The sequence below is a fragment of the Schistocerca americana genome, chromosome 8 (genome assembly GCF_021461395.2).
Source record: "Schistocerca americana isolate TAMUIC-IGC-003095 chromosome 8, iqSchAmer2.1, whole genome shotgun sequence".
NCBI classification, from domain to species: Eukaryota; Metazoa; Arthropoda; class Insecta; order Orthoptera; family Acrididae; genus Schistocerca; species Schistocerca americana.
The window spans coordinates 346,726,065-346,751,752 of record NC_060126.1 but is presented as its reverse complement, the minus strand read 5'-3'; the positions used below and the strand labels follow the sequence as shown (position 1 = coordinate 346,751,752).

Below are 25,688 nucleotides of genomic sequence, written 5' to 3'. Positions count from 1 at the left end.
AAACGCTGTTTGCTTCCGCTTATTATTATTATTATTATTATTATTACTGTTGTAATTTTGAAGGGGTAAACTGCTGTGTCGTCAGCGCCCCGTTGAGCAAATTTTTTGATATTGGAAAAAAGTGACTCAGAGTACATGTTGAGAGGCTTGTTCATGGGGAAAGATCGTGTTTATATTGTAAACTTTTCTGTAAACTCGTACAAATTTGATGCACTGAACTGGAAATTGTGACAACACTGAACGATCTACTTTTTGTGTACGGAGCGTCACAATTTCCATGCGGGGTGTATAACATACTTTTACTGCACAAATTTCGCAAGTCAGAAACTCGTATGTGCGCCGCTTTCCTGTAAGACACCCATGCTTCGCAGAATATTGACTGTTGCACCGTTGCAAACTCTCCCGGGCATAGTGGAACGTTTTCGCAGACTTCCTTTGTATTTCGCCTTATTCGCAAACAGGATTGCAACCATACCGTAGAACATTTTTAGATCCAGTAACCAAAGGGCACTAGTTCAGCACTTCGTTACAGTATCCTAATTTAGGATAACTGCCTGGAACACGGGATACTTCTGACGAAAAAACCAATCTGAATACTTTCAGCGCTCAACACCGTAAGATCGAGCAAAAACGGTGGTAGTTGCGCATTCACACCGTAAGTACAACTTTGATGAATGTCTTTTTCGGTTACACATAGACTGTAATGGCAAACGAATTATGACTGCCTACTACTTGCTTCTGCCATGAATATTACAGCGACCGCGCTACAAAAACACACAGGATTTCTGTTAACGAGAACAAAGATAATTATGTATTGTATGTACAATCTAGGAAGACACTTGGCACTGTAGGTGATGCTACCGGGTGAATCAATTGAAATCGATTGTTGTATTGACTGCTTTCTCTGCGTTACCATTTAAAGCCAACACGGCGTTTAGTGCGTCTACGTCTTCGAAACATGAAGTGATACGCACAGTTCACGGTCGCTGAAATGTTAAATGTAATTAAGTGCGATATCTTCTTATTTATCGACATATTGGACGCATGAAACACAGACAGAGTGTTGTATACTGGTTAAAGTCGATAGCGAACGGAAAATGATCAGTACAACTCCACGTCATTCGATTTCTATAGATGCAGTTATTCGCGCTTGCCACCTCGCCGAGCGACTTCTTGGACCGCGCTTTTAGTGTGATTGATCGCTAATTTCTCATAATTTACAGATGTCTCATCTGAGCCTTTTTTTCAAATATTTTCATATCCAAGGAGAGTTACTTTGTTACCATTACAAAGTTAGCGCCCTACGCAGTACATTTTTTCCCCTGTGAACAGACAGTTTCACTATTAAAGTGTTCCAGTTCTCTCTGCTGTTGAGCAATACGCATAACATTACATAAACGATACCTCGACACTTACTGGTCTTTTAACTGCGATTATTTCTCAGTGGCTGCACTCCGTTCCACATCTGTTACAGTCCACTATTCCTCCCTTAAAAAATGTTTCAGTGACGGATTATGTTAGGAAAACAGTTCAGATGGTTCAAATGACTCTGTGCACTATGGGACTTATCTTCTGAGGTCATCAGTCCCCTAACTAACCTAAGGACATCACACACATCCATCCCCGAGGCAGGATTCGAACCTGCGACCGTAGCGGTAGCGCCATTCCAGACTGTAGCGTCTAGAACCGCTCGGCCACTTCGGCCGGCTAGGAAAACAGTGACTTTTGAATAAATAAAAGTTTGTTAATCGCACTCTCTGGCTATTGCCCACAGCATTTGCACGTGTGGCGTTCGGCAGACGTACATTGTTGAAACAATGTGTATAACTCCCGGAAGAACTATGGAAAAATTAGAGGTTAGGGCTCAAGCAGAGGTTTACCAGCAATCGTTCTTCCAGCTGACCATTCATGATTGTAACAGGAGAGGCAGAAGTTGACACTTGTACGCAAAGTACCGCCCGCAACACAGCAAGAGACGGCTTGCAGAATTTAAATGTTGTCGATATAAACAGTTTTTTTTTAAAAAAAAGCATGATGACACGCTTTTTGTTATATACGATGAGCGTCAATAAGTAATGCAACATATTTTTTATCTCGGCCAATTTCGGTTGAACAAATCCAGAATTTGTTGTGGGACATCGGTGATTATTCCCGCTTCAGTTTATATTTTCGTGAAGTTCCGACAAGTGGCAGCGCTATAAGTAGCCTTCAAAATGGCGTCTGTAAAGGAGGTGCGTTCCAAGCAGGAAACTGTCATTGAGTTTCTCTTGACGCAAAACCACAGCATCGCAGATATTCAAAGGCTCTTGCAGAATGTCAACAGAGACCTGACAGTGAACAAAAGCACGGCGAATCGTTGGACGAGGCGTCTGTCGTCATCGCAACAAAGTCGCGCGAAGCTCTCCGATCTCCCGCGAGCCGGCCTGCCGCACACGACTATGACTCCTGCAATGTTGGAACGTGCGGACACTATCATTTGAGATGCTGGCAGATCACAGTCGGACACCTAGCCGCACAACTGGACGTTCCTATTGGTAGTGCTGACACACTCGCCCACCAGTCACGGTACTCAAAGATGGTTGCCCGAAGGCTTGCTTGCCGCCTAAAAGAAGAGCAACGAAGGACCGAAGGTGCGGAATTGCGCGCGTGTTACAAGGCTGATCGTGAAATTTTTTTGTCGAAGTCCTCAGAGGAGATGAAACGTGGGGTTATCACTTAGAACCGGAAACAAGACGGCAAACGATGTATCGGGGGCACACAACTCCTGCTCCAAAGAAAAAGTTCAAAGCCGCACCGTGAGCCGGTAAAGTTATGGGGGCGATGTTCTGGGACTCTGGAGGGTCTGTTGAGCTTGGTGCAACGATCAACTCTGAAGTGTATTGTCCTGCCCTCAAGCAACTGAAGGAACGTGTTCGTCGCCACAAAAATACAAACTAACTTCTCCTCCATGACAGTGCTAGGCCTCACACAAGTCTGTGCACCCTAGAGGAGCTCACGAAACTTAATTGGACTGTTCTTCTTCATCCATCCTATAGCCAGGATCTCGCACCATCCGACTTCCACCTTTTTGGCCCAATCAAGTATGCACTCCACGAGAAGCAGTACGGGAACGACGGGGAGGCTATTGATGCAGGAAGATATTGGCGATGACGTCGATCAGTGGAGTGGTACGATGCGGATATACAAGCCCTCCCAGTAAGGTGGCGTAAGGCCATCGCGCTGAACGAGATTATGTTGAAAAATAGACTTTGTAGCCAAAAGGGTAGGAAATAATATGGTGTATTGTAATAATGAATAAAACCAACCTGCTTTCAGAAAAAAAGCGTCTTGCGTCAGTTATTAAAGGCTCCTCGTATTTTATGTATTGTTGTAAAGTTCGTGTATGTATATCTGTGTTCAGAAGCTTTTACCTGTTGTTACGAAACTCTATCAGAAAGAATTAATGAGTACAAATGGCCAAGCGCTGCAGAATATAGTACGTTCCCTGCTTGTTTCCTGTACGTGTGGATTCAGCAACTCTGGCGTGAATAGCGCTAGGGGAGGCGCTTGGCGTGTACGCCAGGGACCAAGTGGCAATACTGCAGCGCAGTTGCCTGCCTGCGAGGCTCGGCGCCGATAGCGGCCAACGCTGGGAGGCGTCAGCATCGGCACGGCCGATGGGGACACGCCATCGGTCGGGTCAGCGTCGGCCTGTCGATACCGCCTCCTCTCTCTCTCTCTCTCTCTCTCTCTCTCTCTCTCTCTCTCTCTCTGTCTATCCCTCATCCGCCCTCCCCTTTCGCCCTGTCTCCCGTGTCCCGCGCTCTGCCTCGGTCCTGCCGCGGGGCTGATCAATACCCCTGCAGCGGCTGCGGCCGGCCACCCGCAACACTTTCGCGGGCGCGGTGACTGCAAGTGACAGCAGAGCAGAGCGCGGCCGACCTCGCCGCTGTGCTGAACGTAGCGCTGGGCCGCCCATCGCACTGTGCACATGTCGGCCGACTATGCTGCAGAGACTAACTAATCCGCCGCCCCAGTTGATTAAAGCTAGTTTTCAGAATCAGGCCATTACAGTTTTTGTTAACTAACAATATACAGGGTGTTCCAGTTTCAAGACACTTTAAAAACAGCACCACTCCTCAAAATTTGAACAGCATATTATCGTCGCGGCCTCATCGAATAAAAAGTATAGCGAAAATTTTACCAGTAGATGGTGCTGTAAGTGTCTAAATATACACTGAAGTGACTAAAGTCACGGGATACCTCCTGATATCGTGACAGACCTCTTTTTGCCCGACGTAATGCAGCAGCTCGACGTGGCACGGACTCAACAAGTCGTTGGAAAACCCTTGCAGAAATACTGAGACATGCTGTCTCTATAACCATCCATAATTGCGAAAGTGTTGCCGGTGCAGGATTTTGTGCACGAACTGACTTGTCTATCGGACCCCATAACTTCTATGGGATTTACGTCGGGCGATCTGGATAGAAAAAATCATTCGCTCTTATTGTCCAGAATGCTCTTCAAACCAATCGCGGACGATTTTGACCGACTGACATAGTGCATTGTCATCCATAAAAAAACCGTTGTTTAATAGCAGTAAATGGACTCCAGGTAGCCGAACGTAATCATTTCCAGTCAATGATCAGTTGGGTTGGACAAGAGGACCTCTAAACACACCCCACAACATTATGGAGTCAGCACGAGCTCTCAGAGTGCCTTGTAGACAACTTTAGTCCATAGCCTCGCGGGGCTTGCGCCACACTCGAACCCACATTCGAACCCTCTTACCAACTGAACTTGGGACTCCTTTGACCACGTCGCGGTTTTCCAGTCATCTAGGGTCCAACCGATATGATGACGAGTGCAGGAGAATTGCTGCAGGCGATGTCATGCTGTTAGTAGAGGCACTCGTGTCGGTCATCTGCTGCTATAGTCCATTAACGCCACGTCTCACGTTGATTTCTGCGTTTATAACACGCCGTGTTGCTTGTCTGTTAGCACTGACAACTGTACGCAGACGCCGCTGCCCTCGGTCGCTAAGCGAAGGCCGTCGGCCACTGAATTGTCGGTGCTGAGAGGTAATGTCTGAAATTTCGTATTCTCGGCACACTCTTGACACTGTGGATCTCGAGGTGCCTAATACTCTAACGATTTCCGACACGGAATGTCCCATGCGTGTAGCCCCAACTACCATTCCGCATTTAAAGTCTGTTAATTCCCGTGCAGCCATAATCACGTTGAAAACTATTCAAATGAATTACCTAACTAGGGAAACTCTTCATCGTACCTCTCAGATTTAGTGGTTAAATGGCTCAGTGGACAGCCCGTAAAAAACTGAACACAGATCAGACATGAAAACAAGAAGAAGGTGTACAGAATTATCGGAAAAGGAACAAAATAGAAACAGTGAAAGATCCAAGCTTCGTGGATGTGTGGTTCCGGTGTTGGACTGTAAAGTGGTGGAACCGTTTTCAAATCTTCCTCCTGTCCATGTTCTTTTCACAAAATTGCTAACTTTCTGCCCTGTCATTGACCTGTCTATTATCCTTCTGTAGTCTTGGCAATTGACGTACTATACATTGGTTATACCCGTAGAATATGAGTTATGTGGTAAGACTATATTACCGTCGCAAGTGAACGTTTTGAATAATGAGATCAGGCGAGATGCCTTACAGACCTTTCACAGAAATGGCTGTGCACTTACGTTACATCAAAGAAATTCAGGAGTCAAAACTTCTAAAACGGAACGCAAGAATCGTAACATGGGGTACTTGTGGAGAACAAATAGAAGGTACGTACTTCTGGAGGTCCCCTCCCTACACCTCGCTGTTGCAAACGGACGTTGCACCACAACACAAACACAAATCTGAATACAGTGAACAGACATGTCAATGACCGGACGGACAGTTCATAATTTTGAGGAAGAAAGGGGGACACGAGGGAGATTTTAATACGGATCTCCTCTTCGCACTCAACCGCCGTGACCACATAACCACGGCGCCACAGCTACTGAAGTGCGCTCGATGTTGCACATGTTGAGCTTGAGCTTGGACCGTCCACTGTTTCTATTTTGCTTCTTTTTGCACAGTTCAATACACCTCCTTCTTGTTTTCATGCTTGACTGTGTTCAGTCTTTGACAGTCTATCCACTAGGCCATCTTACCACTACATCTAAGGGGGGTGCGCTGGGCTATTTCCCTTGCAAGTACAACTGATAGCTCCGCAAATTCCCTGTCTTTTATACTTTTATACCTTGTGTATCATTCTCCCATGACTTTAGTCACCGCAGTGTTAATGGGGTTGGCTGCAGATGACAGATGATTCAGAATGTGGTTCGAGCTGCACATTACACCATTCCTACTGCTCAGTGCGCATACGTGCACAAGTTCGGCAGTCCACACTTGGGGGCGCTTAGTTCCGTATGGCCATCCACCACGACAAGGTCGTGTACCACATCGGATGGGAAAAATCGGTTTTGAATTGTCCTGGGATCAAAAATCGCATAAAGAGCAAAATGACATCGATTTTTAACTGTCCGGGGCCAAAAACCGCATAAAAAACAAAATGACTTCGGTTTCTAATTGTCGTGAGACTGGTGCAAGACATTTTCAATATGCTGTCCATCGTTTTCTACCACCTGCTGGAATCGGAAAACAGCATGTTCAACAACAGATAGGAGTGTCTCAGGGGTCACATAGCGAATGCGTTGCGCAATGCGTGCCTTCAATTAATCTACGTTCGTAATTGGAGCACTGAACACAACATCTTTCAGACACCCACACAACCAGAAGCCGCACTGATTAACATCATGTGATCTGGACGACTGTAGGGAAATAACGGCTGATAATTTTCAAAATGCCTCTGCAACAGCTGCTTCATTGGCTGTGCAATGTGCTGAGGAGCGTCGTCTTCCATAAAAGATGATCCTACCCACAGATCCACACTGTTGGAGCGTTGGAATGACGGAGATGCGCAAAAGACTTTCATGGCGTTTATCAGTGACGGTACAGACAACAGGACCCGCAGGAGTCACCTCCTCTCAAAAAGTACTGCCCTACTGTCAGCCCGCACCACAGTGTCACCTTGTCGCCTTTGCATCACGAAGTGGCACTGGTCGGTGTGCATGCGGATTTTACGCTGCCCATATTTTGCATTTCTGCGGATTGGCGTGTCCTAGGAGATGGAGATGGGCTTCGTCTGTCCACAGAATGTTCCGTGGCCATAAATTGTCTACTTCCACGCTAGCATGTAATTCCAGTGCGAACGTCTGTTCGCAGGTCGGCAGGAAGCAACTCATGAACATGGGTGATTTTGTATGGATAGCAATGCATAATGTTTCATAGGATTTCATGCACCGTTCACACAGGCATGACCAACGTTTGAGCAATTCCCTGGGCTGTGCATGTTCGCACACCACCACTCGGCCCCACTCCCGCAATGCTGTGGTCACATCCTCGACAGATATCGTATCAACTGCTTTCCACCCTCTGCCACATTGCAGTTGAAAACAACGTGTCTTTTCGAATTCTGTCATCATTTTTTCCACATCCTTAGTAAGATTCGGACCAATGCCCTTGAGCATCCGGAAGATCTGCAGAGCTATTGGCGCACGGTCACCGTTCTTGTAAAAGAACTGTATCAGCGGCGCGGGACCTTCATAGAAATAGTCGTGAGAGAGTCATGTTGGGTGTCTCCGACGCATACTAAGGAACAGCCATGTGTTGTGCATCTGCTGACACTTATAGCACCATGTAATTTTCCTTATTTCTGTTGATTTGTTTGTTTCATGACATTTCCTCCTGTGTCAGTAATACTTTGTTCAAATTTGACGTCATTCTGAGTGATGGTTCTCTTTCTGCAGTGTTTTGAAATTGTAACTTTAATTGTGGACACCTTGTACTTCTCACATATTCTCGGCTACTGAACCAGTAATAACTGGTAGCATTCAACGACTTTAAATACGACGAAATTGCTAATGTGACCTTTGACGCACTCGGGCATTGAAATAAATTCAGCTGCGACAAGCGAAAATTTTTTTCCAGACCGGGTCTCGAACACAGATCTCCCGCTTTACAAGAGCGATCGCCTTAACGGCGCCGGCTAACCGAGCATTCGGAAAGAACAGACATCTCACATATAAACTTCAGTTGTGCTTCCCGCAAATCAACAAGCCGTTACGAGAGAATTTTCTCACCACAAAGTTGTCAGCACTCAGTATATTTGGTTAAAATCTGAGGGCGTTTGTAAAATAAAATAAAAACACATTGTAGGGGGACCCATGATTCCATGCCATTTAGTTTTCTGTTTTTGCGCTACGTTTTGCAGGGTTATTCACTTACTAGCCTTCAACGAGCGTCTTTGATTCGTATATTACAAGGAAAGCAGCTCAAATTGAACTCTTGAGAAGGTAACCAGGACACTGTTTTGAACGACTAGCCTCTGAAATCTTCCCCAAACTTCAGACATGCTAACTGCAATTGAGACAGGGAAGTTCCATGGAAGGCAACAAGACAGGTGAAGAGCTTATGATTGTCTTGGCGCTGACTAGTGTGCGTGAATGCCTCGTCCCAAGAAGACGTCTCGTGGTTACGAATCTTCAGGGCCTACATTTGCATCTATACTCCACAAGTCAGCTTACAGTATTTGGCTCGGAGTATTTCTGACACCATTGCAATTGCCCGCTTTCGCCGGCCGGAGTGGCCGTGCGGTTCTAGGCGCTACAGTCTGGAGCTGAGCGACCGCTACGGTCGCAGGTTCGAATCCTGCCTCGGGCATGGATGTGTGTGATGTCCTTAGGTGAGTTATGTTTAATTAGTTCTAAGTTCTAGGCGACTGATGACCTCAGAAGTTAAGTCGCATATTGCTCAGAGCCATTTGAACCATTTGAACCATTTTTTGCCCGCTTTCCTTTTCCTATTGGGAGGAACGTAGCCGCTGTACATGATTGGCAGCGATGGTCACGGGGAATGTACGACAAGAAGACTGGACTCGGGACGGCCACGTGGCACTACCGACGTGGAAAACCATATTGTTCGGCGTATGGCTCTGGCGCATGGCACTGCATCTGCAGCATCAATCTGAGCAGCATTTGGTACCACAGTGATACAACGAACTGTTATAAATAGGTTGGAGCTCGGAGCTAGACACACTGTAGCGTGCATTCCACTGAATCCATACCGCCGCTATTTGCGATTTCAGTGGTGTCAAGCGAGAGCTCGTTGGAGGTTAGGGTGGAGGTCTCTTGTGCTTTCTGATGACAGCTGGTTCTGCGTCGGTGCCAGTGATTGCCGTGTGTTGGTTAGAATGAAGCCATCTGAGACCAACATATCTTCATGATTTACACACTGGGACCTACACCTGGTGTTATGGCCTGGGGTGCGATTTCGTAGAGCATGAGCAGTGTCGTGGTTATCCCACGCACCCTGACTGCAAATTGATACGTCAGTGTGGTGATTAGATCTGTTGTGCTGCCATTCATGAACAGCATTCCTGGAAGTGTTTCCCACCAGGATAACGCTCTCCCGCAGTTGTAACCCTTCACGCTGTACAGGATGCTTACATATTGCCCTGACCTATTTGATCATCAGATCTGTTTTGAATCGAGCACATATAGGAAATCAACGGAAGACAGTCAGCCCCATCCACAAACAACCGTCCCCATTCGTGGTCTAGTGGTGCCGGCACGGTAGCTCAGCGTGTTCGGTCTCTGTAATAAAAAAACCGAGTGAAGGGATCAATAACGAACTTCAACGGATGTCGTGTGACGTCCGCTACGATCAAATGCAACGAACAATAATGAACAGAACGCAAAAAAAAGAAAAGAAAAAAAAACATGTGGTTAGCGTTGCTGCCTCAGGATCACGCACGGCGTCCCGGTTTTGATTCTCGGCGTGATTGGGTATTTTCTCTGCCCGGGGACTGGGATTTTGTGTTTTCCTCATCATTTCATCATCATCATCATCATTCGTGACAGTGGGGAGATCGGAATGTGAAAAAAATTAGACTGTGTGAAAATTGGGATTTTGTACGGGCGCTGATGACCGCGGAAGTGAGCACCCCCCAAACCGTTCATCATCATCATCATCATCATCATCATCACAAACAACCGCTCCTGTATGGACCATCAACTGCAACAGACATGAAATTCCGTCCAACAAACTGACCTCCGGCACATGTAGAACACAATGTATGCAAGTTTGCCTGCTTGCATTCAACATTCTGCCTGTTACACCGGTTATTAATGTGCCAGCATTTCACATTTGCAACGGCTTAGCTCACAGCTTGCATATATCAGCGATGAAGAACCAAGTAAAACTCTGGCATCACTTCAGCTAACACTGTCATAAAATCTGCAGCAACGCTCCTGATGTCAAGGTCCCCACCCCCCGCCCCAAGCAAGCACCGGCTGGTAATTCTCTTCCTCGAAGAAACTGACACGGTACGGGCCATATCGGCCCTGTGATCTTGAAATATTAATGAGTAAAATATTTTCATAGACAAATGTATTCCCGAAATTTAATTACTCTACATTAATTATATTTTGGTATTGCGACATTTTCAGTCAACGTATGTATGCACAATCTGTATTACAACTTTTATCGAATGCAGCGAGATTTGTCTCTGCAGCGAAATTTGTCGCTGCAGCTTGCATATATCAGCGATGAAGAGCCAAGTATAACACTGGCATCACTTCAGCTAACACTGTCATAAAATCTGCAGCAACGCTCTTGATGTCAAGGCCCCCACCCTCCCGCCCCAAGCAAGCGCCGGCTGGTAATTCTCCTCCTCGAAGAAACTGACACGTTACGGAGCCATATCGGCGTAGCGTCGGCAAACACCAAAGCGGCCGCTTCCTACGGATCAACTGACGGCGCACAAAAGACTGCGGGGAGCGCTGGAGTCAAATTAGCGGTGTGGCCGGCTATGGTAGCGCCCGCACGCTTCCGAGTCTGCAGCTGCTGCGGAAGCGGGCGGCAAGCAAAGGCGCCGACTCTGCTGCTGTCAGGACACACGCTGACGGCGAGTCAATCTTGGGGGCTTGCCTTCCGTTTTACGGTTTTCCGGAGTGGGGAGGAGGCGGTGGTGGTGGAGTGGGGGGGGGGGGGGGGAGAGGAAGAGGAGACGTTCGGTACCAAGTCGGCGCGAGTCCGAAACCAACTACAAGTACTAGGGTCATTGTAAAAGTATTCGAATATTTATTTCTCACATCATATTTGTTCAAGGTAGTGAAAGAAAACTTAGTTTGCAACATATTGTGATACTGTATGAAAGCGTGGTGTGTTCTTTGGGACATCTCCGAAAGAACAGACACCGTAGATTCATATTACTGATTCGCCTCGATGAGCATTGAATCCGCAACGTTGAGTGCAGATGAACGTTTACGTTCGACCTGCAGCGGGAATCTAATATCTGCGAGCATGGGGGACATGGACAGGGACTACAGATAGGTTGATCTAGGTAAGAGTGTGGGTCGGCGGGGGAGCATATGGAGATAGTCCGCGCATTTGCGATAAACAATGTGTCCGGGTGGCGCATTGGTTAAGGCATCTGCCTACTAAGCAGGATCTCCCGGGATCGAGTCCCGATCTGGCAAATATTTTCATTCGTCGCCGATGATTCTGCACGAAGTTCCTTCCCTTCTTTCTTTTCCTTTCCCCCCTTGCCTTTCAATGTACATGTTGTTGTTGTTGTGGTCTTCAGTCCTGAGACTGGTTTGATGCAGCTCTCCATGCTACTCTGTTCTGTTCAAGCTGCTTCATCTCCTAGTACGTACTGGAGCCTACATCCTTCTGAATCTGCTTAGTGTATTCATCTCTTGGTCTCTCTCTACGATTTTTACCCTCTACGCTGCCCTCCAGTACTAAATTGGTGATCCCTTGATGCCTCAGAACATGTCCTACCAACCGATCCCTTCTTCTAGTCAAGTTGCGCCACAAACTCCTCTTCTCCCCAATTCTATTCAATACCACCTCATTAGTTACGTGATCTACCCATCTAATCTTCAGCATTCTTCTGTAGCACCACATTTCAAAAGCTTCTATTCTCTTTTTGTCCAAATTATTTATCGTCCATGTTTCACTTCCACACATGGCTACACTCCTTACAAATACTTTCAGAAACGACTTCCTGACACTTAAATCTATACTCGATGTTAACAAATTTCTCTTCTTCAGAAACGCTTTCCTTGCCATTGCCAGTCTACATTTTATATCGTCTCTACTTCGACCATCATCAGTTATTTTGCTCCCCCAAATTAGAAAAACTCCTTTTTAAGTGTCTCATTTCCTAATCTAATTCCCTCAGCATCACCCGATTTAATTCGACTACATTCCATTATCCTCGTTTTGCTTTTGTTGATGTTCATCTTATATCCTCCTTTCAAGACACGGTCCATTCCATTCAACTGCTCTTCCAAGTCCTTTGTTGTCTCTGACAGAATTACAATATCATCGGCGAACCTCAAAGTTTTTATTTCTTCTCCATGAATTTTAATTCCTACTCCAAACTTTTCTTTTGTTTCCTTTACTGCTTGCTCAATATACAGATTGAATAATATCGGGGAGAGTCTACAACCCTGTCTCACTCCCTTCTCAACCATTGCTTCCCTTTAATGTCCCTCGACTCCTATAACTGCCATCTGGTTTCTGTACAAATTGTAAATAGCCTTTCGCTCCCTGTATTTTACCCCTGCCACCTTCAGAATTTGAAAGAGAGTATTCCAGTCAATGTACATAATGTTTTGATGTAGTATCTATATTTCTACGTGTTGTCGTCCAAATTTAAACGTTCGTCGTAGCGTTCGACAAGCTTTCCTATTACTTCCGCATTCTTAGTTGCCACCATATTGTTGAACCAGCCACCGACGTCCTCTTTCAGTACGTTGTCATTTCTGTAGTGTTGTCCGCCCAGAAAAAAAAGCTTCAATTTGGTAAAAGATAGCAATCACTCGGGGCCAAGTTCGGGCTGTATGATCGAATGTTCAAAAACGTCCCACTTAAACTGCCGACGCAATTCCTTCGTCAACGAACGCAACCGAGTGACTACAGCTTTGTTTCTGGAGAAACCCAGATTTCGTTACAGCCAACATTGTGGCTCAAGAACTCGTGACTTTCCTTTTCGTACCGAGTGAGAAAAGTCAGTGTAGTTCCCACTAGCTGTATTTTGTGTTCATAAAAAGTCGAGGGAGCCACCTGGCCCACACTTTGCTGTAGCCCAATGGTAGTCAGTCTGTTTCCTAACGCTCATTGGTGGGCGTTGCTTTCGTTTACCACGCGCAAACTACTCACATACTACAATTAAAATGTGAAGCTGGTTTACGACAATTAAGTTATTTAATTTAGTTGTTCTAATTAACAATCAAATTTAAGAGAACGGAAGTACCATCACAACTACACACAGTTGGCGCGATACTGTGCATAGCTATTTCTTTTGCTAATATTCGTAAACTATTTTATAGTCAAAATGTAAATTGTAATGTGCCGTTTATCGCGAGATGACAGTATATTGGTCTGTGCCGTTTACAGCGTAGTAACTGGCAGGGGTGCAGATACTAATCCCGTCGAAGATGCGCCTTTCGAGAAGGAATTTCATTCAGACGAACGTTGTGGCAACAAAGGGAGTCTGCTGCCTGTTGAGCATTCCATTAAGTTCTCTGGCTTACGGCTTCCATGAACAAAGGTAGTGCGCGGCCTACTCGAGTGACATTAGCAGCTGAGAAGTCATTATGGCCCCTCTGTGCGAGCTGAAATGTCCTTGGGGCGCAGGGACGGACAAATCTCTGCATCTGTGAAGTGGAGCGTGGCCTTGGCGAGTGACGTTCACTTTGAGAATGAGCTTTACGTACCTTTCTCCAGTTTCTGCAGCCGTCCCTACCCGCCTTTCTGAACTGTGCTTCTTTCTTTCCTTAACAGTTAATACTAACATTATTCATGATATATAAAAATTCATTATATGGCATTTGTGTCATCATTCTTATGCCTTTTTGTTGTTTAACATCTTCAGCAATATCGAAGAAAAAACCGTGGCGAACCAGTGATAACGAAAGACATACGAGCAAGGTTACAGTAGTGTTTTCAGGTATACTGTTACACCTTTTTGGTACAACACATAGCATATAAACTGCCCATGATAACCCATAAAGTGTATTCAATAACGACTCCATGAGGGATTTCTGTAAAGAACCCTCATGCTGAATGATAAGGAAAGAAAAGCGGATGATTAAGAGCAGAAGTCATACAGACGGAGCAAAAGAGGTGATCTTGGAAGGAAACCAGCCGTTATCTTTTTAAAGGTTTTATCCCAGCTTTGCCTTCTCTTTGGCCAGACGAGGACTAGTACGACTGTCCCCCAGAAAGCAAGTCCAACATTTCAAAGCCTTTGCGTCACCTCGCTCGGTGCTGACCGACAAGATACCCACGAGAATGGAATAACTGACTCAGCAGTTGATGGGCATCGTAAAGATTCATTGCTACAGACTGTTACTGTGCAGTACTTCGGAAATCGAACTCGGATACATGCCTTTCGGGATCACATTTCTACCAGCTAATCTATGCAGCACGCATTGCGGGCCAACATTCCAGTTACTGGTTAGAATCACATCTCGTTCTCAACGTACTAGAAACCACTGGCAAGTTCAAGATTTGGATCAAACAACTGTGAGTGTGAACGAGACGAGGAAATCTGAGAAACTACGAGGGTTGCCCAGAAAGTAATGCACCGCATTTTTTTCTTCAACAGTTCTTTATCGAACATAATGAGAATTACACACATGGAAGAATGGTGTTTTATCTACACACTCTATTTTTCCACGTAATCTCCATCCCTGTCCGCAGCTCGTGGTCGCGCGGTAGCGTTCTCGCTTCCCGCGCCCGGGTTCCCGGGTTCGATTCCCAGCGGGGTCAGGGATTTTCTCTGCCTCGTGATGACTGGGTGTTGTGTGATGTCCTTAGGTTAGTTAGGTTTAAGTAGTTCTAAGTTCTAGGGGACTGATGACCATAGATGTTAAGTCCCATAGTGCTCAGAGCCATTTGAACCATTTTCTCCATCCCGTTCTGTGGCCTTCTACCAGCGCAAAACAAGGGGGTGTATGCCCTGTCGGCACCAACCCATGTCATGGTGGGTACCAATCCACGTCCTGGGGGCGGAGTCAGTGCTTCACTGTGTGAACTTCCTTTGCTGGTTGACAGATGCAGCGCCAGCTGCCGAGTCGTAATGCGTTTGTCCCCGCGAATGACATCAGCTCGCTGCAACACATCAGGTGTGACAGCCACGGATGGTCTCTCCGACCGCCGAACCGTCTTCTGACGACCACAACCTCCGTGCCCAGCGACTAACTGTGCTTATGTCGACAGCAGATGCTCCATAGACTTTCCGCAATCGTTTTTGAATATTACCCACGGTTTCTTCTGTGCAGTGAGAAATTCAATGACGACATGTTGCTTGTAACGTACATCGCCTACAGAGGCCGTTTTGAAACAGTCTACAGATATGCTACCTGTCGGAAGTGGGGGAAACTTGGCGTGCTATCTCAGGAGACTTCAAATAATACATGTGTAACGTTACGCATTCGTAGGATTGCTTTCGGCTGAGAAAAAAATGCAGTGCATTACTTTCTGGGCAACCCTCGTAATACACTGTGCAGTCTCATTAATGGTACCGCCGCCTGTGTTCGACATCAAAGTGTAATAACCACTAACGGCAGGTTGCAGCACTAGTAGAGGAGGGTGTATAAAGCGTGTCGGGGGATGCCGAAAGCAATGCAGTCGATGTCGTAATGCGAAAATGGAACCATTTATCTGACGTGCAATAGGGCATTATCATTTGCTTTCGAGCCAAGTGTCGTAGCATTTCCGAAAAGACTAAATTTGTAAGCCGGCCGTTGTGGCCGAGCGGTTCTAGGTGCTACAGTCTGGAGCCGCGCGACCGCTACGGTCGCAGGTTCGAATCCTGCCTCGGGGATAGATGTGTGTGATGTCCTTAGGTTAGTTAGGTTTAAGTAGTTCTAAGTCCAGGGGACTGATGACCTCAGATGTTAAGTCCCATAGTGCTCAGAGCCATTTGAAGTTTGTAAAATGTCTGCATGCCACCATGGCTAAAGAATACCGCGCATGGCAAAATAGCGCTATCCAAAGCCGGCGCAGATGCAACTGTGGTCCACCATGAGCCATAGATGACAGGGATGAACGACGGCTGCGCATATGCCTACGGGCGGATAACGTGCGACTGTTGAGTGAGCAACTGACCGTCGCTGTGAACCGAGGGATTACCAAGTGTATTACCTCAATAACCGTAGAGCGAACGTTGTTGAGTGTGGGCCTGCGCAGCAGGCGTCTGGTTGGTGCACCCATGCTGAATGCTATTCATCGGCGAGGAAGGCTGGAATTTGCACGCCAGTTCAGCAACTGAACGTCCACTGAGTGGCGACAGATGGCGTTTTCAGATGAATCACTTTTCGTGCTGCATCACACAGATGTCCTTTGCCGTGTATGGCCCTGCAGCAATCGTCGGAAGGTTCCTTGGGAGAGGAGTGAGCGTTTGTGCTCTGGGGAACGTTTCCTGGATGATTTTGTCTTTCTGGAAGGCACGCTGGACCAACACAAGTTTGCATCTATACTTGGGGACCATGTCCACCCCCTACTTCCACTTTGTTTTTCTCGGCACGATTGCATCTACCAACAGGATAATGCAACATGTAACACAGCTCACAGTGTTCTTGCCTGGGTCGTAGAGCTCCAGGATAAGTTTACCATACTCCCCTGGCCACCAGACTCTCCGGACTTAAATCCAATCGAGAATCGGCGGGACCACTTCGGTCGTCGCTGATCGCGCCATGGATCCTCAACCGAGCGCAGCTGGGCACGAAACTGGGAGTTAGCCTGCCGACATATCTCTGTCGGTACGTCCCAGAACCTCATTAACTCTCTACCTGCAAATCTCGCAGCGGTACGTACAGCCAAAGGTAATTATTAAAGCTGTTGGCAGGTGGTCACATTACTGTGACTGGACCGTGTAAATCCAACCGGTGATATGAGCTTCGTTGAGAAAGTGTGAAGTTATTCACCTACATCATTCTCGAAAATCTCTTCAACGTGAACACCGTCCTTACGTAGTTCTGATTTTTAAAAAAATCTTTTCTCTTTTTTCGTTTCCAGCAGCAGGGTGAAGAATCCTGTACAGATTTAAATTTGTAATTCCGATGTGTTGATTGCGTATAATACTAGATCAACGCTCACCGGACAAAGTATTAGCCACCCCCTTTACAGAATACGCTTCTCGCTTTGGCGCCCTGTAGATGTGGTTCAAATGGCTCTTAGCACTATAGGACTTAACATCTGAGGTCATCAGTTCCCTAGAACTTAGAACTACTTAAACCTAACTAACCTAAGGACACCACACACATCCATGCCCGAGGCAGGATTCGAACCTGCGACCGTAGCAGCAGCGTGGTTCCGGAATGAAGCGCCTAGAACCGCTCGGTCACAGCGGCCGGCGTGTAGAAGTGGTATTGTGCAGTTGTGCAGACATGTGACCCTCCGACGCTGAAATATTTCTTGCCAGTTATGTGTTGTCGGTTGTGTGGAATCAGCACAGTAACACCCGTCGACGTAGAGAAGTGGCAGAATGGCAGAAAGAAGCAATCCGTTTGAATGCGCACATGACCGCCCAGTGAGAGTAAAGTTGCTCTACTGGCTGGCGTCCAACATGTCACAGAGTGACGTGGCGCAGCGGTTAGCACGATGGACTCGCGTTCGGGAGGAAGCTGGTCCAAATCCCCTCCGACCATCGAGATTTAGATTTTTGGTAATTTTTCTGACTCGCTTAAGGTGCTTAATGCCAGCCGATTTTCCTGCCCACTCTTCCCCAGTTCGAACTTGTGCTCCGTCCCTAATGACCTCGTTGTCGACGAGACAATGAACTCTAATCTTCCTTCTTTCATCCAAAGTTTCTGCAAGGAATGGTGTACCATTCGCTGCCACGTAACACGAAGTAAGGACAGTGGTCGTAAAAAGGTCTTAATCGACAGGTACCAAAGATGACTCCCTACAGACTACGTTCGCAAAGGCACATAAAGCTGCATGTCTTCAGTGGGGCAAACAACTCAGGAACTGCAGAGTAACTAACTGGAGGCCTGCATTGTGGTCCAACCAGTCACGATATCGCTTCTTCTCAAGTGATGCAAGGAGTCGAGGCTTTTAACCTGGAGTGTGTAGTTCTTTCCAGAGGTGATTATGTGATGTTTGGGGTGTGTTTTTTTGTAACATGAGGTGGGCCCACTCTTTTAAGTCACGGCGAACACTGAAGTGGACATTTGTTTCAACATCTCGGTGATCAAGTGGTACTCTTTCTCCTGTCTTCATGATTATTGTGTGGACACTTCTGTCTTCCAAGCCGTGTTCACAGCATTGCACGCTTCATTCATGCGTTCCTGTTTTAACGAACATTACTGGCCTGCTAAATTTCCAGATCTTAATTACATAGAACATGTCAAGGACTATTTGGAATTGCGGGTGAAGGGTATAAACCACAATCTGCGCAGTTTGATATAATCATCAATGAGCGGTTTCAGCTGGATATTGTATACCTGAAGAAACCTGAGCACTCTCAGTCATCAACGAGGCGATGTTACACACCATTATCGTGAAACGACAGCGCCAGTCACTCATGCTGTCGGAATATCAGAGTAATACTCCAGTAACAAGCAGCCGAAAAACCCGAGAAAATGTTGAACGGTAGCACATTAAGAAGAGTACAATAAAGTTTCGTCACTTAAAATATTTGTTTGAAATACATAATTGGCATTGTTATTTCTTGAAAATACCCCGAAGCGTGTTTCTTCGTGTTTCCACGGCGTATTTCTTGATCCAGTTGTCAGCAGCAATCCTGTCACAATGTCGGCAGTGTTCTTTAACTAGAAAGTCGTAATGTTCACGGAAGGGAGTCTGCTACATCTCACAGCAAAATATCTCTGTGCACTGAGGCTAGGTACGTCACCAGACGCTTCCTCTGTGAACCGCGAAATACGTCGCTAGTATTCCAGACTCCCGCCAAGCAGTGATTACAGCTTTGTAATGAGGACAGTCATCAGTTTCTCTGACCGCAACCCGTCTCTGGAGCAACGTAGGTGGCCGATGTTGCCTGCAGTTCGTGGCTACGTGAAGACTCCGAAGTACCGTCAAGGCGGACCACCCGGGATAGGCGTGCTCTGGTGTGGGGAACAGCTCCGTGGTGATCAGAGTAATGAGCGTCTCATTGAGAGCCTCATAGGCAGCTGCCATGAAGGCCGAGATTGCCTTGCTGGTCGTGGGACAGGGGTGTACACGGAGCGTACAGCGCGATTGGTACTTTTCCTTGAGTTCATCATTCGCCGAGTTTTTCGCCCTCCGACTATTCTTATCTTGTGCTAATCATTTCAGCTGTACACAGCTACTTTACTCAACATCCACGTATCCTGACAATGTCTACCTGCTTCTACAATATTTTGCCTATGCAGCTGCTTCCAGCTCTGAGATAACTAACTCCGATTGGTGCTGTGTTCTCTGACGTCAGGAAGTCATTTGACACCACCCCGCACTGTCGGTTGGTAAAAAAAAAAAATACGAGTCACCGAGTATCGGACCAGATTTTCGATTGGACTCAAGACTTCCTTACAGATGGTACTCAACACGTCACTCTTAACGGAATGAAATCGGCAAATGTGAAGGTAATTTTCGGAGTATCCCAAGGAAGTGTGATAAGACCTTTACACTGTAGACCTGTATTAACGATCTAGAAGAAAGTGTCCGGAACTCTTTAATACTGTTTGCAGATGATGCGGTTGTTTATAAGAAAGTAGCGACGCCATAAGACGTAATCGATTCGCAAAATGACCCACAGGAATGGTGAATGGTGCAGTCTCTGGCAGCTGACCCTGAACGTAAATAAATGCCAGTTTTTGTGCATTCATGGGAAAAGAAATCGCCGGCCGGAGTGGTCGCGCGGTTCTGGGCGCTACAGTCTGGAGCCGAGCGACCGCTGCGGTCGCAGGCTCGAATCCTGCCTCGGGCATGGATGTGTGTGATTTCCTTAGGTTAGTTAGGTTTAATTAGATTCTAAGTTCTAGGCGACTGATGACCTCAGAAGTTGAGTCGCATAGTGCTCAGAGCCATTTTTGAAAAGAAATCCACTACTGTACAAGAGCGCAGTTGATGACAAACTGCTGGAAACACTATCTACCGTAAAATATCTAGGAGTAACTATGCAGAGCGACTTTAAGTGGAATGCGGGGTCCCACACGATATTAGGCAGGTGCACAAGTTTCTTTGGCTCTTCAGTGTGTAAAGAAACTATGAACTCGTCATATAGAGTACGTTATCAAGGACAGAGGCGGTATTGACCCTTTGACTACCGACAGGACACTCGTGTTCCACGATAGGTTATCAGAAAACCATTTGGAATTCGTTGCATGTTATTGCTATGTATCAGCGTCCCACTGATAAATGTAGGCCTTATGGTTTGCAGAATTTTAATAATCACAGATTGCACTTGTAGGCTGTGCTGTCCCCAAGTTGCATTGTTAATCCTCGTCTCCATAGTGTCACATCGAATTAGTTCGCACCTGCAAATAGGCAACTCAGTCACCAGATTCGCGAAGCGGTCCGCCTTCGCTTGTTCCCGTACACACCGCGTCAACGACTCGTACCCACGACGTGACACTTCTCAAATCACAAACGAAGACCAAACTGAGCACCCGTAGTGTGAACTAGAAACATGGAGAGATGCTCTGTTGACTGATGTTGTTTTCCGTATGTCTTGTAGGTTTTGCGCAGTCGTTTTGTGAAACAGTGGGGGTACTTACGTCCTTCCCCGCAACCCCCAAACCCTCTCGAAAAACGGAACAGCAGAAAATATTCTTTTCATATTGTTACTTATGACTAAGACATTAATTAAAATAACCCTACGTTAATATTTTCGAAATAAAATTGGTTCTCATAGGATTAAGCAGTATTAGCGTGATGATGTCTACGAGAGTTCACTTTTTTGTCCGATGTGATTATGGCATGCTTTTCCGTGTAGTCACCACACAGTGCCACCATAACTGAAAATTTCATCGTAATGCTAGAAGAGCACTTAGCTTACGGACATGCGTGTAGTTAGCTTTCCGATGTACTCGTATCAGTGCGACCTGAACGGCAAAAAATTTAAATCGAGCTCTCCGAAATAAAAACATTTATCTCTCTACCTTACGTTTACGGTTCGGGCGATTTATCAGCTAGAAATATGACCGGCTGCGGGATGTTTCCTTTAATCACTCGCTGGTGTTGCCGGAATCGTTTCTGTGTATACCACATTCGGGGGCTCGGTGGTAACACGTTTTTTCTGTGGCGATTAATTCTCTCTTCGCTACTGCCGAAAGTAATCCTCCGCAAATATACTGCACCATCAATCAAACGGCCACAGTTCATTTAGTTTGTACACAATTTAATGTCTCTGAGCAGGAGATCTCGATGTCAAAGCGAATTTAAATAAACAAAATAGCTCTTTCATGGACACAGGTGTTTCTTAAATGAGTCACCACGAAATGAACGAAAATATGGCAGTGACACGAAAAGTGACAACTAGCTTTCAACCCTGTGTCAGAGAACAACTCTGAAATGTTTATGTACACGTGTTAAGAAAAAGAAATTAAACAATATTTTCATGAGTCGGGAGAGGTAACAAGATCGTTCACACCGCGGTATGTAAACTTCAAAACTCAAGTGGAAGTGGCGTGCCATTAACTGCTTTCGATCAATGTACTACTTGTCAAGCGAAAGATTCTGTATATGCCGTCATTAGTACATGGGAAAGTGTGAATGCTCTAGGGCGTTGAACCATTTACGGTCATATAATTTCCTCCTCTTGGAGAGCACAAAGAATGTTTTGTGTTCCTTTCGGGCTTAGTAGAGCCTTGTCTTGCAGAAGGAAGAGGTGAGAACATAATGTAGGTCACTGGTACACTATTTGTTTATGAGCAGGTGTACGTCGCCCTACATCGTCTTACTTGGGCAAAATGTCGTTGGTGACAAACCATTAGTTTACTAGCAGTAAAATCTTTACTAGAATTATTATTTTCGTGGTAGATACAATCAAGTACAAGTCAGAAAAAGGTGTTTTATTGTATTTTTGTTATAAGTGGTTTCACACTGAAACCACTGATCAACAACAGCGATTGTTCTCTTTTCGTGGTACTCTCCAAAACAGTTCATTTTACAACTCATGTAGAGCGCAACAATACATGTCTGTCACTCTCATTTGGTGTAGTGACGACGTGTAAACAAGCTGCAAAGCGCACACCTCCTAGATTTTCTGACGCCGGCATATGTGTTGCTTCTTTCAGCCGTTCAGCTTGTGAGACGTACGGTAGGTTACAGCTAAGGTGTGCTTTATTTGCTGTTGTTGGTGAACACATCCATGTCGCCATAAACTCCGCAGTGACACAGGTTTAAAATCTTCCAAATTCATTCTGTCCTTTGCATTAATTCCGCTGAAGATTATTCTGAAATTTACTACCACCACCTTCTTAAGAAATCGCATTGTTATACGTCATCATTTAACATCCGTTATATCTGTCAGAGGTTGCCAACTTTCGATCACCTGCTAAATATTTCGATATGTGACATATGATGTCACTGGTTTGATCAGCAGTACTTGCGGCACACGAGACACAATTTTAAAGGAAAATTAACACGTACCATCAACAAAAATGGACGTTCTGTCGATTGTATGATCACCGTACAACTTGCAAAAGCTAAGAACATAAAAACATGGGCGACAGCAATAGTCTCAAAGCTAATTAAGGCAGCAAATGCATGCTATTCAATATCGAGAACTCTGGGAGTGGTCACTACAGGTCAATAGCTACCAGCAAACGTCCTGGTTCCTTGGGTAAGCTAGGTATTTCATCTAAAAAAAGATGGCTTCTGCATAGTAACCTCTTGTAAACAAAAGGTTAAACCAGTAGAACTAAGCAACGTTCTGGTCAAACATCAGAATGTAAATACACGGGTATCCTACAGGGGTGGGTGTATGCACAGTGCCTCTACTAAACCTTCGTGGTTGACTAGTTCTTTCTGCCAGACTGGAACTTGAACCTAGATACTATTAATTCCATTGATTGGGCATTGCCATCTATATACCACTGTTTGCATATCATCGAAGTACACGTTTTTAATCTTTAAGGATAGTTAACATTAGTGTACAGTCCATTGCGGACAGTTGAAAGCTTTCAGTTTGTGGTTCATAAATGTTTCGAATTTGGTGGTTTTACCTTACTGATTCTACTTATTATCCCCCGACGAAGGGTAGTTGTTAAGTGTATCAGCAGTGACCTTCAAACTTGCTTATAATGTTACTACTTCGCTACGTTACCAGACTTCACTGGGACACATTCTTCCCAATGATAGTTGACATGGCAGATTTGAATTACAGGTCGGTGCTTTGGCTTTCAGGAAGTGTTCCACCTCGAAAATCACCTCTCTAAATGTCTGCCACGCAGTGATGTGTTCCTCCTCGGAGGTCACTGGTTGCCATGTCAGATGATTTCGAAGTGTGAGGCAACATTTCATAGCCCAAAGAAACGTATGTGACCGTTTCTTGGTCAGAAAGAGCTGGGGCATTGTAGCATAGCTGGAACACCCTCTTGGAAAACTTCCTGCTGCACTTCGGTTAACAGCAGGGTTTCAGAATAGGCGTGTGCAGTCTCGGAACGTAGCGGACGGCGACCTCTGATACGTTCAAAATGTCCCGCAGGATGTTGAAAACTGATCGAGCAATGTTTTACACTTTTTCTGCTATCTCCTCGATTGTGCTTTTTCAACAGCAATCCACTTCTCTTGAGATTCTCGTTTGCTCGCAGGGAATTGGACGACTTTGCTCACAGGGAATTGGACGACCACTGCACTTCGTACATCGTTATTCAGTCTTGTTTGACCGTACTACAGGAACCAGTCACATTAACGTGACCATTTGCCAAAACTCCGAATAACCACCTTTTGCGACGGGGATGTGCAGGAAGTGAATCAGTGAAGTTGTGGAAGGTACGGAGAGTGCTCTTTGAAAAATGCACGTACGCTGTGAACCGTGTGACACTGCATTGCCGTGCTGGTAGATGTCATCGTGCCGACGAAAAAACAAACTGCATATAGGGGTGGACGTGGTCCCCGTGGATAGATGCATACTTTTGTTGATTCATTGTGCCTACGAAAATGCCAAGATCACTCAGGAAATGCAACGAAAACATTCTCCAGACCGTAACGCTCTCTACTCTGGCCCTGGACTCTTCTGACGATTGTCGTAGGGCCATAGAGGCCAATAGCCATCTGTCCGATGAAGCATAAATGTGATTCATCTGAAAAGTACCCCTGTGGTTACTCAGTGGATGTCCGGTTGGGGTACTGATGTGCAAATTCCAGCCTTCGTCGCCGATGAACAGCAGTCAGCATGTTCGCGCGAAATAGGTACCTGCTGCGGAACCCTTTATACAACAATGTTCGCTGATCGGTCGTCGAGGAGACAGTGGTGATAGCCCCCTTGGTTCATGTGGGCAGTCAGTCGCTCAGCAGTTGCACATCTATTGACCCATACACGTCTCGGCAGCCATCGTTCACATCTCTAATGCATGACCCTTGCTGCACCACATTTGCCTTGGTACTGGTTTTGAACAGCGCCAGATTCCCTTGCACGGTATAGTTCAACCACGATGGTACGTGGACAGTTTGCAGACTTAGACGTTTCGGAAATGTTTCCACCCTTGACCCGAATGGCAATGGTCATGGCTTTATGGACGTCAGATAAATCGCTCCCTTTCCACATTGCGGCAACGACTGCACTGTTTTCCGCATCCCCTGAGACGTTTTTATATACCTTCTAGTGCTAGCCCTCCTATCTGACGTCTGTGAATGGTTTTTGTACGTTGAGGCCGAACAAGCGATGGTCGCATTAATGTGACTGAGCCTGTAGAAGCGTCTGCGCCACCAAACCAGTGTGACATATGTGTGGAAGTGTCTGCACCACCACCACCTAACCAGTGTGTCATGATGATGATGATGATGATGATGATGATGATGATGTCCCATACTCCGAGGAGCGTAGGGGACGACGCGGGAGACCCGCACTGCTTTACTAGGCAAAGTCATAGTGGAGGTGGTTTGCCATTGCCTTCCTCCGACCGTAATAGGGATGAATGATGATGATGATGAAGAAGACGACACAACAACACCCAGTCATCTCGAGGCAGGGAAAAATCCCTGACCCCACCGGGAATCGAAACCGGGACCCCGTGCGCGGGAAGCGAGAACACGAGCCACCACCACCTAACCAGTGTTTTATAGGTTGGTGTATTGTTGCCACTGTGCTCTTCCAGCAACTCAGCGTGGTTTGTTGCATCGTCGTGTTCCTTCAAGCAGAAAACGAATTACTACTGTATACATTTTATCAACGTGCTGCTCCATGTGGTTTTGGCTCCTCTAACAGCGGGTTGTGGTAGTGTGAAGCTGGGCTGTCAGTTTGTACGAGAAATTTATGTATACATATATATGAAAATAATGGTTAATTACGTAAGGTAATTTTTCAGAGGTGACGATTAAAAGTTCGACGGCCCGCCCTAAGTTACAGACACTGCCACCGTCGGCTGCGGACTTGCGTAGCAGACTACGGCGGCGCTTGTGACGGGACGCGACTGTACGCGCTG

At 46.1% G+C, this 25,688-nt stretch overlaps 1 protein-coding gene across 1 annotated transcript in view; it reads left to right on the top strand.

Moving 5' to 3' along the window:
• LOC124545453 overlaps positions 1-25,688 on the top strand; it is a 522,016-nt gene that overhangs the window by 184,074 nt on the left and 312,254 nt on the right. The gene's annotated exons all lie outside the window — the stretch shown is intronic.